This window comes from Corapipo altera, unplaced genomic scaffold (genome assembly GCF_003945725.1).
Source record: "Corapipo altera isolate COAL_440 unplaced genomic scaffold, ASM394572v1 48b, whole genome shotgun sequence".
NCBI lineage: Eukaryota > Metazoa > Chordata > Aves > Passeriformes > Pipridae > Corapipo > Corapipo altera.
Genome location: NW_020884884.1, coordinates 9,091,910 through 9,102,403, shown reverse-complemented (window position 1 = coordinate 9,102,403; position 10,494 = coordinate 9,091,910). Strand labels below are relative to the sequence as shown.

Sequence of the window (10,494 nt, the reverse complement as noted above, 5' to 3'; positions counted from 1 at the left end):
AGTATTAAATGTAGTATTAAAAAAAAAGTTTTAATCAAAGTAGACAAGTCCTACCACAGAATTATGCTTAAACTTGCTGCTCATGTTTGTGAGACTTGTAGGTATCCATGAATGGCAACATTGGGTTTACTAAAAAAATGCCACGCTTAAACTTATCCAGGAGAGCAGATAAGACTGCCTGTCAATAGTAACATTCTCAGAACAGCATGGTTAATTCGCTAATCAAGTCACCTGCCCATCCATCTAGGTCAGGCAAATAGCAGAAACAAAAAAAGATTATTACCTTTTGCAATGTGCCTGTTCTTAGCACATGATGGGAGAACTGGGAAGATAGCATCCATCAAAAACATGTTGCTTCATGTTCTGTGACACATTTGCTGTAAAAGGAATGGAACGGAGAGAATGAATTTGGTTGTTGTGGTTATGAAATTCAGAACCTGGTTCTATAGCCTGCTGATGACATGGACCTCCGTTGTCATTTGGCGCTGATTATGTATTCACTGTCTTAATTAATAATTATGGATATGTTAATAGTGCATGAAATTGCACCCTATCTGAAAATAAAATGGGTACTGACATGTCAGGGACTTAGCTAAAGGGTGTTTTGATTTCTCTCTCCTTAGTGCTGGATCTCACTGTTGATCTGTTATCATTTTAGCTTCATCAGATGAAACAGTAAGGTGGCCAAAGGAAGGTTCTCCTTCCTGCAGTATCATAAGACTGGTACCAGCTGCACAACATGACTGACAAGAGGTAAGGTAAGGTTAGAAATGCACTAAGGCAACCCTAGCTAGTACCAGCTAACCATTACCCACCGCTCCTGTTCAGAAGGGTTTGAACATTTGAAGTATTCCCACATTCAGTGGGTGACAGAGAGCAACAGCTGCTCCACTCCTTAGGCCTTTGGTTAAGGCACTTACAGGTCTTAACCTGTATCCCTCATGCATTTGAAAGCCTCATGAGGGAGAAGGAAGTAGAGCCTGAAACCCTAGGAAAAATGCTCAGATACCATATAGGTGGGTACAGCAGGGTGAGGGGTACCATCGTCAAGGTTTGTCAGAGAGAAACATGTTTTAGGACTTCTGTGATGTCCCTGACCTGAGAAGTGTGGCCATATAACATTTCAGAGGCAACCCCTTGGGTGAGGCAGACATATCCCTGTTCTCTGCATAGGTTTCAGAGGGATTTAGGCATGAGGAAGAAAGAGGGATAGGAAGAGGGTTACCTTGCCCTGGAAAGCAGGTGGTCTTCTCAACCTGTATCATAGCAAGCATCCTGCGAATATTAAGGCTGAAAATTGAGGAGCTTTAACCTGCTTAAGGCCTTGGTGCACTTACACTTTTACATCCACTTCTGCAGAGAAGAACATAAGATTTGCAGTTCAAAATACAGGCACCTATAATACTGAGGTTTGGTAACCAGTTCCACTTTTCTGCTGTGCTTCTCTGGAAAAAAAAAAAAAGGAGAAATCAAGCAAAACTCCCATAATTTAATTTTGCTATCAGACTTGACTTCATCCACTTAGAAATGTTAAAACTCAAGTACATTTCAGCAAAACGATTTCAGGAGATGGTACTCAGTACATAAAAAGCTACACAAATAAACCTCAAACCTGAAAGTACCAGATTTTAAAGCTTGGAATTTAAAACTGCAAAGTGCACAGAAATAAAACCCTTACGGAGATGCTAAAATGTCTAATTCATTATTATTTCAAAAAAGATTAAAAAATAATTTCTTAACATTAAAGTGCAATCAAGTACTGAAGAAATTATTTAAAATTTCCATAGGAAAAAAGCACACTCTAGAATGCTGCAAGGGTATTGATGGCTATTAAATATTTACTTTTCTCTCTAGCTCACACTAGAAAGAGTAATTTGTATTTGGCAGAAACTGGCTGCAATTACATTAGTCAATCCAAAAGCCCAACTTGCTCATACAAAATGCAAACAAATTAGTTAAAATGGTCTAATTAGCAGACTGTAAAAATGCAAAGCAAGGCTGGCATAAAAATGTGTGCTAGACAAGTATACTTTTACAAAATAAACAGAAAGGCAAATATAAAATAGTCTAATAAACCCTAACTAAAGGACCATAATGTGAACCCAAATATTTAGAGATTTCATATTTTAAAGAAAAGTTTCTATGGACTCTTAAATATTTTCTTGCAACCTACATTCCATCATGAATGCATGATTAATACTATAGCTGAAGTTCAACTGGGATTTCAGTTCAGCCCTGTGGAGCCCTGTGGGGCCAGGTTATATATACATTTTGTGTGAGAATATACACAAACACAGCTCCTAGTCAAGTTAATCAGAGTGCAAGGTAGCTTTGGAGCACAAAAAGAATATAGGATGTGGCCTATGGAAGGAAGGTCAAGCCATTTCTTGACATGTAGTGTATTTGTTTTTGTTTCCACAATTAAGATAAATAACTGGAAGCATATGGAAATGTGGAAATGGTTTAGATAAAAGATAATACATGTTTGTACTTATGAGAAGTATAAACTGTGGGCATTGTCTACAAGGACTCAGGTTACTGGTTTAAAGAATGACTACAATAACTGTATTATTGTTGTCATTGATATATTAGACCACAAAGGGCTTTAGCATATCTTGCTTCCTAACACTGCTGCAATTTCTTAGTCCGTGGGTTTTTAACTCTATAGTTTCTATACTATAAAAATAATAGTCCATTATGATTTGTAACCTAGCATATAAAAGAAGCTATTGTGAGATGATGATCCGAATTTGCCTCCATATCCTTCTCATCTCACCACATGTTCTCCTGTGTTCCTGTCTAGCTGTCTGGAGCCACATTCTTTCTTCTTGACACCTGACAGATGGCAGAAAATAGGTGGCTTTGGCGAAATTAATTAGAGACGCATTGAAGAAACAATAACCATGAACACCCTCTGGCAAAAATATGATGTTATTTGGCACAAAGAACCTTTGTGCAAAAGCATTGCAGCAGCAGAAGTACTCTGACTATGCTGAAGAAGAGCTCACCAAATAGAAAACAACCCTTGACAAAAGGAGAGAAGCGTGGCCGCAAGGTGTGGTCATTATCACCATTACCACTTCTAACACATAACAGTTGACTCATTCAGTTATTTCACTGAAATAGTTGACTGTGGCACTGTCACTCCCCCATGCTCTCCCCAGATTGCCTCACTGTGCTAGATAGGTTCAGTCCATCGTTCTTTCTCACGGGGAGTATTTATTTGGTAGGAAGAATATCTCACTCTACAAGATGTCCCTCCTAGTTTCAGTGCCATTGAATAAGAGTAAGACATTGTGAATGTAAGAGCTGAGTTCAGTAGGACTGATATTTGACTCAGTGTTTGACAAATGGCTTGGAGAATGGTGAATGTAACAAGCTGCATGACAGAAATTATCTTTTCCACTTTCTGTCCAATTGCCACATATTCCCATCTCACAAAATTTTCCATATACTGAGAATCTTGAATTCCTAAGAGCTCCCTGGTGATGACTGGATAAAAAAAAGGATGTTGGACATATGAGGAAGAAACTGCTGTCATCAAAAAGGGCAGTTCAGAGAATCAAAGCTTGAGGTACGAGGAAAGAAATCCCATCATGTGGGAAGATTCCATCATGTTGGAAAGTTCCACTATGGTGTCCCAATTGTGTTGCTCCACATGTTTCATGGGTGACAGACAGATAGGACGACTTCTCTGTCTCTGCTATGATCATGCTAAGATACTGTGGTTGCTGCCTTTTTGCAGGAGCCATGAGACTGAAGAGCAAAATTCAACACATCTCTCCAAATTACTGACTACAATACTAGGTGTCCTGTGTTTTGCTGTTGTTGCCTCTACAGGCACCTGCAGCAAGCCAAGGTGAGTTAATCAACTTCCTGCACGGTGCACTGCTTTTTCGTTCTTCTCTATATGCACTGGCAGCTCCCTTATCCCTTGGTTGCTAAGTATTAGGAAAGGCAGAGATGCCTGAACTTTTGCAGTTTTCCTCCTAGAGTATTCACCCCTCACATGCAAGTCACCAGAGAAGCAGATGATCTGAGAAGAGCATGATGCAGCCTGGTACACCTCAACCCACTTGGGCAGGTCTCCCCATTTTATCATGGCACCCAAATCACCTGGTTGAACAGCCCAAGAGGAGAAGTGGCATATTTCCTATCACTCAACTCTGCTGTAATAACAGTTCAGTGTCTGTCTCTAAAGCAGCCTCATACATAAGTCAACCTGCTCTCACAGAAAGCTTGACTTCAACTCTGCTTACTCCAGTGAAGAGACTTCTACTAGGCTCTGTCACTTTGGCTCATGCACAGATTACATTTTTAGTCAGAGGTATCTCTAGTAAGCCTGCATAAAGAGATGTGAGTAGTGAGGAAAGGGTTGAGATCTTCCAGGAAAGTTGAACAGGAGAAGACAATGTTGGATGAAAACGTGGGTGAATAAAAAAGTGAACACAAAAACACAGGGAGGGAAACTGATAGAGACAGAAAATGGAAGCAGAAAAGATGTAAGAACTATATCAAGAAATAATGCGTAAAGAAAGTAAAAAGGCAAATGACAAGGAAGGTTAATTGTATATTCCATTACCTGAAACAGTGCTTGTAGCTGCAATACTGCAGTAAAAATCAGGCTTGTTTCACAGATAAACACAGCATGTTCGAAACTGGGGAAAAAGTGTGAAGGAACCAAATAAGTAAGAAAGAATAAATGGTCAGTTTTCTCAAGGAAAAGAGGGTACTGCTGGAGACCCACAGGAATCTGGACTGAGATCTATATTACTCAAGATAGAAAAATTGAAACTTACATGAAGAATTTAAAAAAATCCCTCTTAATTTTCACCTCTTGATAGACTTCAAGGTGCTGGAGCAAGCCCAAACAAGGGCAATGAAGCTGGGAGAGGGTCTGGACCACAAGTCTTATCAGGAGCAGCTGAGGGAGTTGGGGTTGTTTAGACTGGAGAAAAGGAGGCACAAGGGGGTGAATCTTATCACTCTCTACAACTACCTGAACGGAGGTTGGAGTAAGGTGGGCGTGAGTCTGTTCTCCCTAGAAACAAATGACAGATCAAGAAGAAGTGTTGCACCAGAGGAGGTTTAGACTGGATATTAGGAAAAATTTTTTCATGGAAAGGGTTGTCAACCACTGGAACAGACTGCCCCAGAGAAGTGGTTGAGTTACCATCCCTTGATGATCTCAGAGGTTTTTCCAACCTAAATGATTCTGTGATTCTATTATTCTATGAATGTCTGGGTAATAAAATAATAGCCAATACATTCTAGTTCAATAATGACAACGCATGTAGGGAAAACAAACACATCTACATGGTGATGATCACTAAATTAATGATTTCATCTCAGGAAACACATCTTGGTGAGCCTGAAAAATATGTCAGCCCAGTGGTCAACAGCAGTAAAACCAATTAAGAACACTAGGAAAATACTAGAGAACAAGTCAGAAACTATTCTGCTGATATATAGCCTGTGATGTACAGTCACCCAATCTCAAAAACAATATGGGTAAATCTAGGAAAATACATTGAAAGACAGAGACAATGGTCAGCTGCATGAATAGCTTCTGAATGAGGACTGTTTGAATAGAGTAAGACTTCTGTACGGACAAGAGGTGACTGAGGGCTAACATATGGTGTTATTTCTTCAGGAGACACAGAGAAGGTAAATATGAAATATTATTGACTATTTATCACAATGCAGGAACAAGTGGAACACAAGACATTACCGGTTGACAAACCAAATGTAAGAGAGCATTTTTTCACAGATTAGGTAGCTGAAGTGTGAGACTTGTTCATGTCCACAAGATGTTGCAAAGCTTTAAAGATAAGTAAACTCAGTAAAGACTCAATAAATTCATGGAACTCCTACTGAATGCAAAATCTCCGTGTATGATAGTAGCAAGTAATGAAGCACTGTATAGTTACTTTGGTTTTCTAGAGACAGAATATTGGGAAATGGTTTTTTTCTTGTTTGATCCAATCTGGATAGTCATTTTGATAGTCTATGGGATATGAACTAGAGGAGAAGTGCTTTTGTCTTTGCAAGGGATACAGAGTAGCTTTAAGGGATCTGAGATGAATATGATGCTGCAGGGTAAAAAGCTTGATTCATTTTTTTCCAGAAAAGAAGGCAGCTTATTTACCTTTGGCTCTCATGTAGCTCAGGGAACTTGCTGTACCAGGCTAGTCTCACATCACTTCATGTCCTACTTTCACAAGTCCTCTCTCCTTTGTTGGTTTCATTAACATTCTGCAACTCAGAAAAAAAAAAAAATCAGTCTAAAATTAGACACACATATACAGGATAGTTAAATAAACTCTTATTCCCTAGATCTACCACACAATTACTGTGGATCAAGCAGATCTAGAATTTGTGAAGTGAGCATAATTTATTCCAGACTCATGCTGCAGTGGTTTATGTTCTTGAGCCTTTGCAGATGTATAGTCACTAGAGAGCTGTCTATCTACAGGAGTTTTTACACATATTTCATCTAAATCAACACTGTAAATGCAACATCGAAGATGCAGTGAGTTTGTGTGGATTTGTAGCACTCCCTGGAGGACTCTGTGTCTAAAAACCAATAAACATTTCACAGTTCTCAGTAACTGAAGATTTTCATCATTTTTGATGCATGCAATATTGACTGGGTTTCTCATTTTAATTTCAGTATTATTCCACAGGTAATAAGTAATTGGAGAATAACTTCTTGCAAATGAATTATAAAAGTGAAAATTAATCTTTGTATACTTAGCTGCTGCCATTTATTCATTATAAACAAAGAAGCAAAACAGAATGTTCATTTATAAGTAAAATGCATTTTATATTGGTTGAAAACTGTGGCAAGACATTGATATTTTATGATCAAAACAAGTAAAAAGAAGACAAATAAGCAGTCATTTTATTTCTGTATTTATGTTTTTTGTCTTTGTACACCTAATATGAGCAACGCAGGTCCAACTCTGAAAGTTAAATCTGCATAAAATTCATTGTTACAACCTGTAAACCTTTGTGGAGATGAAAATTTCTAATTATTACTCTGAAATAAGTTGATGTAAAGGAATGACTGAATATGGGGTCAAGATCTCAAATTTATTCCTTAATCAGCAAGATGCTGTTTCTAGAATAAAGTGACTATTAAACGTTTCTGAAAGGCTGGTCAAGATTCAACATTGGAAATGCAGAAGCAGTGGTGTGTGTGGTCAGTGTTTACAGAGGTCTATGAATAATAAATAATCTAGATAATTAACCATAGTTAGAGTTTTACAAGTAAGACATCAAATAAATCAAGGCCTCCTGCTCATGCATAGATACGAAAAACAGCACTTCTGTTTGTTTGGGTTTTTTTGGATGTTTTTTTGTTCTTTATTTAGTGGGTTTGCTTCATTTAAATAGGAGACAGCAGACAAAAATTTAATCAACCAAAATTTTTAAAGTTCAAAATGATTTGGAGAAAGGTCACAAAGTGTCTCTAACCCTCTACCACAGTCTTGATACTCACAGTCTTTAGGGGCAAGCAGGTTGCATCTTGCATATGTACACTGCCATGCAGATTGCATCAATGCAGTTCTGCAGCTGGCATAAAGCAACAGCACAAGATCATGTGTGACTACTAACATAAAATGTTGGAAGTAAAGGAGATTCAAGAACAAAAGTGAATAGGACTAGGTTAGTGTATTTTTTTGCTCATGGGCATTTTTATTTTTTATCAAATCAAACATGTGGGTAAAAGCCCTTCCTTTAAATCGATACTGTTACTGTGTGATGCATTAAGATAGAGAAGACAATTATTATGTGCATTGTTTGTATACGTGATTGTCTGTGTAAGCAGAACTTCATATGAAAAAAGGAAAAACGGGATTACATGTCAAATGCCTACTTCCTTATGTTATCCTGTCCAGCATTATTACTGGTTCTATATTAACAGACTAGTTGTGAAATGATTATTTCAATACATAGATAAGTGAAATGAACTTATTTAATAATTTTTTATTTTATTTCCAAGAATGTCTCTAGTATGAACCACTCAAATTTGCTATCCAGTTTATATCTAAATATGATACTATCCTTTTACACCTTGAGATTCTTTACATCCCCACAGATACCAGTATATGTGCAGTATGATTCAAACACAAATAGTTTAGCATAGGAGCAATACCACTGTGTCCCCTGCTCTACAAGCAGCATTTTATACCCTGTTGCAGAGAAGAAGTTTTAGGGAATCCTTGCACACAATCTGAGCAAAGGAAGGCAAATGTTTAATGTGAGATATGGCTTTCCATTTTTGTGCTGTAATCTAAAACATTAGGCAACAGCCAACTGAATAATATGAAGCATTTATTAACACATTTTTCACATCAGCTAATCAAGCACTTCAGGAGTACCAATGCACTCATTGACAAATTTACTGTAATTTTTTAACAAGAATGCACAGCTGTGCAAATGGTCACAAGCAACAGTTTTCTGCCTACTTCCAAATGCCATCTCCTTTTAGGTGAACAAAACTCTCTTCAGCAGTCTGTCCTCCCTGTGGCCAGTGGCTGGTGTGTCCTGCTTCAGTTGGAAGTTTGAATGGTTTTTATCATGAAGGGATGCACAGTATTCCTCCTGCTGCATGTCACGGGAAAGGATGAATGATGCTCTTGGCACCATGGAGGTTGTGCAGTGGCACCAAGACTTCCAGATTCCACAGGGCTCTCCTGGAGGTAAGTGAGATAGTGCCTGCAGACCCAATAGTGTTGCCATGGCATGTTCCAAAGGAAGAGACTGTCACCACAGCAGGAATCACCCCCCTCCTTTTCCCCTCTCTTCCCTTTGGTTGTAGCTTTTGGTTTAAATCAAGAGACTGAGCAATATGCCTGCACAGAGATCACCAAACAATTACCCATTCAGCACCACCCCCAATTCCCCCTCTGCCGGCCCTGCTCAAAGCTTGCACTGGAAATGGGAACAATCACTATGGAGTTTGAGTGAGTCCTGATCAAAACCATGTAGTTGCTGTAGGGAAAGCATTATGTTGGAACTGCCTAGTGCCCTGGATAGGACACCTGATGAAGTTTGTCTCAGGATGCCAACCACAGCTTCTCCTTCCAGCTTACCACTGGGGAGAGTTTTTTCCTTGTGCCCCCTCCCCTCTCCCCCTTCCTTTTTTTTCTCTGTCTTTGTTGATATGTGCCATCAACTATGGAACCTGCTAATAAATTTTCATTATATGAATTTGCCTCAACATCATTTCTGCAATACACTGATTCAATCATGCCTACTCTCTCAGCATCTTAGAAATACTAAACACCACTTTTTGGCCAGAAACTGAAAGGAAATAGTAAGACTTTGATCCAGCAGATGACATCCATTTGTATATAGAAACTTGAATGAAAGACAGTAGGCAGTAAGATGTCACTTGGCTGGGACAATGGATCTGAGTCACGTGCTCAGGCTGGACACTGAAGTAAAAAAGTCTCAGCCAAAACTAGGGGCAATGCAGGCTGAGGTTCAAGTGTCTGAAATGCTATTCTCCGTTCAACATTCATGCATTCAACCTCGCCTTACAAACTTTGCCATGCTTGTTTTCAGCAGCTCCACTGCTATTGCAGAACTTCTCAGGGCCTATAGCATTGGGGTAGCCTTCAGCAATGAAAGTAATAAGTGTGCCTGAGTTGTTTTCTTTACTTAATGCAGTTTTCATAATTGCAGATATAGTTATCCAATGACTTCCAAAAAGATTAACGCTGTTACATGACTAACAATTTGCCACAGTACATAGTATATTCTAAAACTAGAAAAGACATGTTCTACCATGTAGTTGCAGGTCTGAGATATCGAGAAATGCTTTTCATCACCATAAATAAGAGTTGGGAGACTGGAGTCCAAATCACACCAGTCAACAAAAGTTTTTCCACTAACTCACAGTGTGGCAAAGTCCTGTCAATGACTCATTTTTTGTCATATCTTGTAAGTAGTGGAAAATTTATGTGCAAATCCTTATATTCTATATAGATTTTAAAATACATAGTTAATAGTCTGTTTCTTCTTAGATATAGGAACAACTATTACACAAAATGTCACACAAGAAATGTTGTTTTATGATATTTGAAAACATTATACATATCTGGGATTTATAGTCCTTTCCTTTGAAACTGAATATGGCTGATCAGTGGCTGAGGATGGCAAGTAAAACCAGAGACCTAACACTCTGAGACCTAAAAACCATCAGTCCCAAAAGCTACTAAAGTTACTAGGTGCTTGGACAGATCACATCCCCTCTGAAATCAAAGGTAATTTTGTAAACATCTGTCACTGGAGATTGAGAGATTCTATTCTTCAGCTCTTCCCTTCTTTCCCTGTGCAGGCTGATGGGAGGAAGTAGAGTGTTATAAATCACTGTCAATTAATAAAAACAAAAGTATTTCTTCTCAGTATCTACTTAGTATTCAAGTTAACTCACCAGTTTGGGAGCCAATAATGCAACCTGAAATGTATAATAAAAGTGTA

The 10,494-nt window shown here is 38.5% G+C and overlaps 1 long non-coding RNA gene across 1 annotated transcript; it reads left to right on the top strand.

Moving 5' to 3' along the window:
* The first annotated feature begins 664 nt into the window (after window positions 1-664).
* Window positions 665-4,291, top strand: LOC113946387. The gene is made up of 3 exons (XR_003527409.1): window positions 665-753; window positions 2,804-3,055; window positions 3,746-4,291. It is a non-coding gene; the product is annotated as an uncharacterized LOC113946387 (long non-coding RNA).
* Window positions 4,292-10,494: the final 6,203 nt, after the last annotated feature.